General features: G+C 38.5%; 1 pseudogene; it reads right to left on the reverse strand.

The window, feature by feature from the left end:
• Positions 1–4426: 4426 nt before the first annotated feature.
• Positions 4427–5988, reverse strand: LOC116481166 (glucose-fructose oxidoreductase domain-containing protein 2-like; annotated as a pseudogene).

Raw genomic sequence — 5988 nt, forward strand, 5'->3', positions numbered from 1 at the left:
GTGTATTTGCATTATGTGAAACTCATGTTCGCCTCAAGGTCTTTCCAGTTGCTTTTCCTTTTGTCTAAAAAAAATATTCCCCTATATATACACATCATTTGCTCCCTCAACTAATTCATGTGTCCGCATAAATGCCACCTCCTCAAGGAAGCCTTCCCTTAACCACCCTCATAAAATAACCACCTCTTCCCATTAGATTCTACCTTTATATTTGATTTTATTTTCTTCATTCATTTATCATTATCCAAAATTTGATATTTTTGTTATTTATCTTCCCACTAGCATGCAGGTGATGGTCTGCCTGTTCACTTCTGTATTCCCAGGGCCTAGAGCAACACACTGGTTTTTGTTTGCTTAACCTATCAAGAACTCTCTGAGAGAGTTGCATAGAAATTTGCCACCTCTTGTAGTTCTAACATTTTTTGCTGTATACAGCTTAAGTCCATTTTATTAGTTACAAACAGGATTAGAATTTTTGTTTTTTTTTTCTGGTGAATTCAACCTTTTATCAGTAGGTAATGACCTTTTTATTCTAATAATCTTTTTTGTCTTAAAATCTTTTTTCTGATATTAATATATGTATGTGAATTCTTTGTATTAAGATCTGCCTGGTATATGTTTTTCTATCTCTTATCTTCTACTGTTTTGCCTGTATGTTTTCAGATTCTTGTATATGTCATACAGCTAGATTTTTCTTTTCATTTCAGTCTGACAAACTCTGTCTTTTAATTGGTAAATGTCATACATTTATGTTTATTGTGATTCTTGATATAGTTGGATTTGTTTATATATCTTACTTTTTTGTTTATATTTGCCTTGCTTCTTCTGAGCTACTATTTTTATAGCCCCAATGTTTTTGCATTTTTTTTTTTTGAGATGGAGTCTCGCTCTGTCGCCCAGGCTGGAGTGCAGTGGCGCGATCTCGGCTCACTGCAAGCTCCGCCTCCCAGGTTCACGCCATTCTCCTGCCTCAGCCTCCCGAGTAGCTGGGACTACAGGTGCCCGCCACCACATCTGGCTAATTTTTTGTATTTTTAGTAGAGACGGGGTTTCACCGTATTAGCCAGGATGGTCTTGATCTCCTGACCCTGTGATCTGCCCGCCTCAGCCTCCCAAAGTGCTGGGATTACAGGCGTGAGCCACAGCACTGGCTGTTTTTGCATTTTTAAAAAACTGATTTTATGGTTAGATTTTTAAAATTCCATTTTTCCTCTACTGAATTGGAATCCATAGCTCTGTATTTGTTCCTTTTTTTTTTAACAACTGTCCCTGCACTTTGTGTCTAACTTAACAAAATGTAAAGGCAAACATATCTTAACCTTCCTTTGAAACGAAGCAATGATCTTAGAATAATTTTAATTACATTGACCCCTCCCTAAATGCCTACTTGCTATTGTTATTGGAGGCATTAGTTCAAAACTTCACAAATCAGACCTTATTTTTGTAGACTGATAATGTTTGTTTGGACTGACAAGCTTGTTCACCATTTTATTCACTCACCATTCTATTTTGTACTTCAGACCATTCTTCTATGATAATTTCCTTTTTTTAAGCTCTGACTTAACAAAGCACTTATACTCCAGGTTTGGTTCTAAGTGCTTTATTTTATATTAATTCATTTAATCCTCATAACAATTCCATGAAGTAAATACAATTATTGTCAAAATTTTACAAGTGAGAAAAAAAACTGAAGCACAGAGGTGTTAACTCACTTGTCCAGTGTTCCACAGCTAGCAAATGGTGGAATAGGGATTCACACCTATGGAGTCTCCAAAGTGCATATTCTTAACTCCTGTGAAATACTATCTCTCAACTACAGTCACACATCACTTAATGATGGGATACATTCTGAGAAAGGTGAAATGTGTCCTTAAGTGATTTCATCATTGTGCAAACCACAGACTGTACTTACACAAACCTAGATGGTATAGCCTACTACATACTTAGACTATATGGCATAGCATATTGCTCCTAGGCTACAAACCTGTATAGCATATTACTGTACTGAATAGGCAACTGTAATACAAGAGTACATATCTGTATGTCTAAACAGAAAAGGTCCAGTAAAAATACAGTATTACAGGTTGAGTATCCTTAATCCTAAATCTTTAGGACAAGAAAATATTGGTTTTGAATATTTTTTTATTTTGGAACATTTGCATGATACTTAGTGTTGAGCATCCCTAACCTGATAATCCAAAGGAATGTTCCAAGGAACATTTCCTTTGAGTATCATGTTGGCACTCAAAAAGTTTCAAATTTTGGAGTATTTTGGATTTCGGATTTTTGGATTAGCAATACTCAGCCAATATAATCTTATGGGACCACCATTGTATATGTGGTCTGTTAATTGACCAAAACTTTGTCATGTAGTGCATGACTATATGTCATTTAGGAGTTTCATGCATAATTCTGAGCTAAACTCTCAATTATCACTTATCTTTAAATGTCTCTATTTCACTCTTGTTCTTAAAAGGCACTCTGGGCAAGTACATAATTCTAGTTGACCATTATCTTTTGGCACTTGAAAGGTATTATTCCATTAAATTCTGGTTTCCATTGATGCTGACAATAAATCCACTGTCATTTTCACTGCTGTTCTTTTGCAAGTGATCTGCCCTTTCTAGCTGCTTGTAAGATCTTACAAATTCTGCAGTTTCTTTATACAATATGTCATTATACATTTCTGTTTATGTATCCTGCTTTCATTATGTTGTGACTCCTAGATCTGTTAATTCATATTTTTCATCATTTCTGCAAAAATCACAGCACTATTTATCTAAATGATACCTCTCATTAGAACACTTCTTACCAGTGGGAGGTAAAGGGCAGGGATTGACTAGCAAGTGGCATAAGGGAACTTTCTGAAGAGCAGTATATGTTTTTTTTTTGATAGTTTGTGTTACACAGGTGTATGCACTTGTAAAAATTTACCAAATATTGCACTTAAGATTTGTGCATTTTATTGTATGTACATTTTAAATACAAAAAAGCTATAAAACAATACTGAATACTAATGATGAACACACTAAAATGTTTAGTGGTGATGTCTACAACTTACTCTGAAATACATAAAAAATAGGATTGATGGATGGTTAAGTGGATAGCTATATGATATAGTAAATATAACAAAATGTTCTAGAATTAACTGGTAAATGTAAAAGTTCACTGTATAATTCTTTCAACTTTTCTGTATGTTTGAACAATTTCACAAAATATTAGGGGGCAGGGAGTATTGCCTCTACTTTTTTCCTTCTTTTCTTCCTTTCTGAGATTTCAATTAGTCATATGTGTGACTTTCTTATCCAAGCTTCCATCTCTTAATATTGTTTTCGTATTTTTACTTCTTTGTCTCTCCTTAGTATACTCTGGGTAATTTTTAAAGATATCTTCTCATTTATTTTTTAAGAGACAAGGTCTCACTCAGTCGCCCAAGCTGGAGCACAGTGGCATAATCATAGCATTCTGAAGCCTCAAACTCCTGGGCTCAAGTCATGCTCTGCTTTAGCCATTTGAGTAGCTAGGACTACAGGCATACACTACCATGCCCAGCTAATTTTTAAACTTTTCTGTAGAGACAAGGTCTCACCATGTTGTCTAGGTTGGTCTCGAACTCCTAGTCTCAAGTGATCATCTCACCTTGGCCTCCCAAAGTGCTGGGATTATAATAGGCATGAGCCACCTCAGTGGCTTCATTTATTAATTCTCTCTTCATCTGTATCAAATTTGCTCTTTAACCTTTCCATTGAGCTTTGTTATTCTAACAATTATATTTTATATTTCTAGAGCACCTCCCCATCTCCCACCTACCTTCCAACCTGTCTGTCCATTCCTGGTAATCTCTTGCTCATCTTTATAACATCCTTTAAAATATTCAGAACACAGATATTCTATACTTTTCATATCTGTCAATGCCACTACCTATAGTCCTTGGAGTTACACATCTACTGAAGTTTATTTCTGCAGACACTCATAGCAGTTTGGCTTTTTGGTGTATTTTTCTCTGTGTGCTACAGCTTGAATAGCTTCTATTGCTGTCTTCAAGGTCATCAATCTTTTCTTCTACATTAAATTTGCTTTAAACTCCTACAGTGATTTAAATTTTTTTCAGATACTGCATTACATAGGTCTAAAAGTTGCACCAATCTTTTCTTCTAAATTAAATTTGCTTTAAACTCCTACAGTGATTTAAATTTTTTTCAGATATTGCATTACATAAGTCTAAAAGCTGCATTTCATTGTTTTTCATATCTTCAATTTTTCTTATGTTCATATTTTCTTGTAAATTCTTAATTATATTAGTAATAGCTGTTTTAATGTAGTTTTTTTGCTAATTCCATGATCTCTCTCATTTCTGATTCTATTGACTGATTTATCTTCTGGTATGGATCACATTTTGTTGAATCTTCATGTGTCTAGTAATTTTTTATTGTATAGTGGTAACTGTTACATTGCTTAGTATCTTGATGTTGTGAAGTTGTGTCCTTCTTTTACACAGTGTTGAATCCTGTTTCGGCAGGTAGTTTTTTTTGTTTTTGTTTTTATTGAAACAGAAGTCATCAACAGTGACATGCTGGATGCCACAGATGGTGGCACTCTGCCTCATGTACGTCTTGACAGTGTGTGTACCTTCTCAGCTCTCCAGAAGGTCAGGTGGGCCAGCAGGTCCACAATGTAGGTCCCCATTGTGTCAGGCCCCTGCTGCCCATGAGCTCGTCACAGACCCAGCTATGGCTGGGGCTCAGCAGGCTGCCTGAGTAGATGCAGGTGTCGCAGATCATCACCACTCCTGTGTAGTGCTTCGAGATTGGTTGCTTCACGTGCACACGAAGGCAGGTAGGAAATGCAGCACGTTCCCCACTAGGCTCATCAGCTGCAGGCAGTAGCACAAGGCCATCACCATCCAAAAGGCATCCACTGATGTTGCTGTGTTCTTGCAAACCACATTCTTCCTGATACCCTGATGGACTGTGTATTAGTCTATTCTCACACTGCTATAAAGAAATACCCAAGACTGGGTAATTTATTTATTTTTTCAAGATGGAGTCTCACTCTGTCGCCCAGGCTGGAGTGCAGTGGTGCGATCTCGGCTCACTGCAACCTCTGCCTCCCGAGTTCAAGCAATTCTCCTGACTTAGCCTCCCAAGTAGCTGGGACTACAGGTGTGCACCACCACACCCGGCTAATTTTTGTATTTTTAGTAGAGATGGGGTTTCACCATATTGGTCAGGCTGGTCTTGAACACCTGACCTCATGATCCACCCACCTCAGCCTCCCAAGGTGCTGGTTACAAGCGTGAGCCACCGCACCTGGCCGAGACTGGGTAATTTACAAAGGAAAGAGTTTAATTGACTCACAGTTCCATGTGGCTGGAGAGGGCTCAGGAAACTTACAATCATGGCCAGAAGGTGAAGGGGAAGTAAGGACCGTCTTTACATGGTGGCAGGAGAGAGAAGTGCAAGCAGGGGAAATGCCAGACACTTATAAAACCATCAGATCTCATGAGATTTCACTCACTATCATGAGAGCAGCATGGGAGAAACAGCACCCATGATCCAATCACCTCCTATTGGGTCCCTCCTTCGACACGTGTGGATTATGGGGATTATCATTCAAGGTGAGATGTGGGTGGGGACAGAGACCCAAACCATATCAGACCAAGGCAGATTCTGTTCACACAGGCTCAGGAGGGGATCTCATCTGGCCAGCTTACAGCAGAAACAATTGTAGACACAGACAACAAATCTAGAGCCTTGACATGTATCTGCTGGGTGAGTGGAGGGGAGATGCTGATGCCCACCAGATCCACATCTTGATGCAGCAAGATGTCATTGGTCTGGCTGACACAGAAGAAGCAAGCTGCTTTGCCTCCTCCTCAGTCTTCCCCCAAAGGATCTCACCAGTGAACCCTTCTGCCCTCAACAGCGAGAGCAGAACCCGGGTGGAGCTGCCAGTCTCAAACTGGCCCACTCCTGGAGGCATCTTCAT

The sequence above is a fragment of the Hylobates moloch genome, unplaced genomic scaffold, assembly GCF_009828535.3.
Source record: "Hylobates moloch isolate HMO894 unplaced genomic scaffold, HMol_V3 SCAFFOLD_3, whole genome shotgun sequence".
NCBI classification, from domain to species: domain Eukaryota; kingdom Metazoa; phylum Chordata; class Mammalia; order Primates; family Hylobatidae; genus Hylobates; species Hylobates moloch.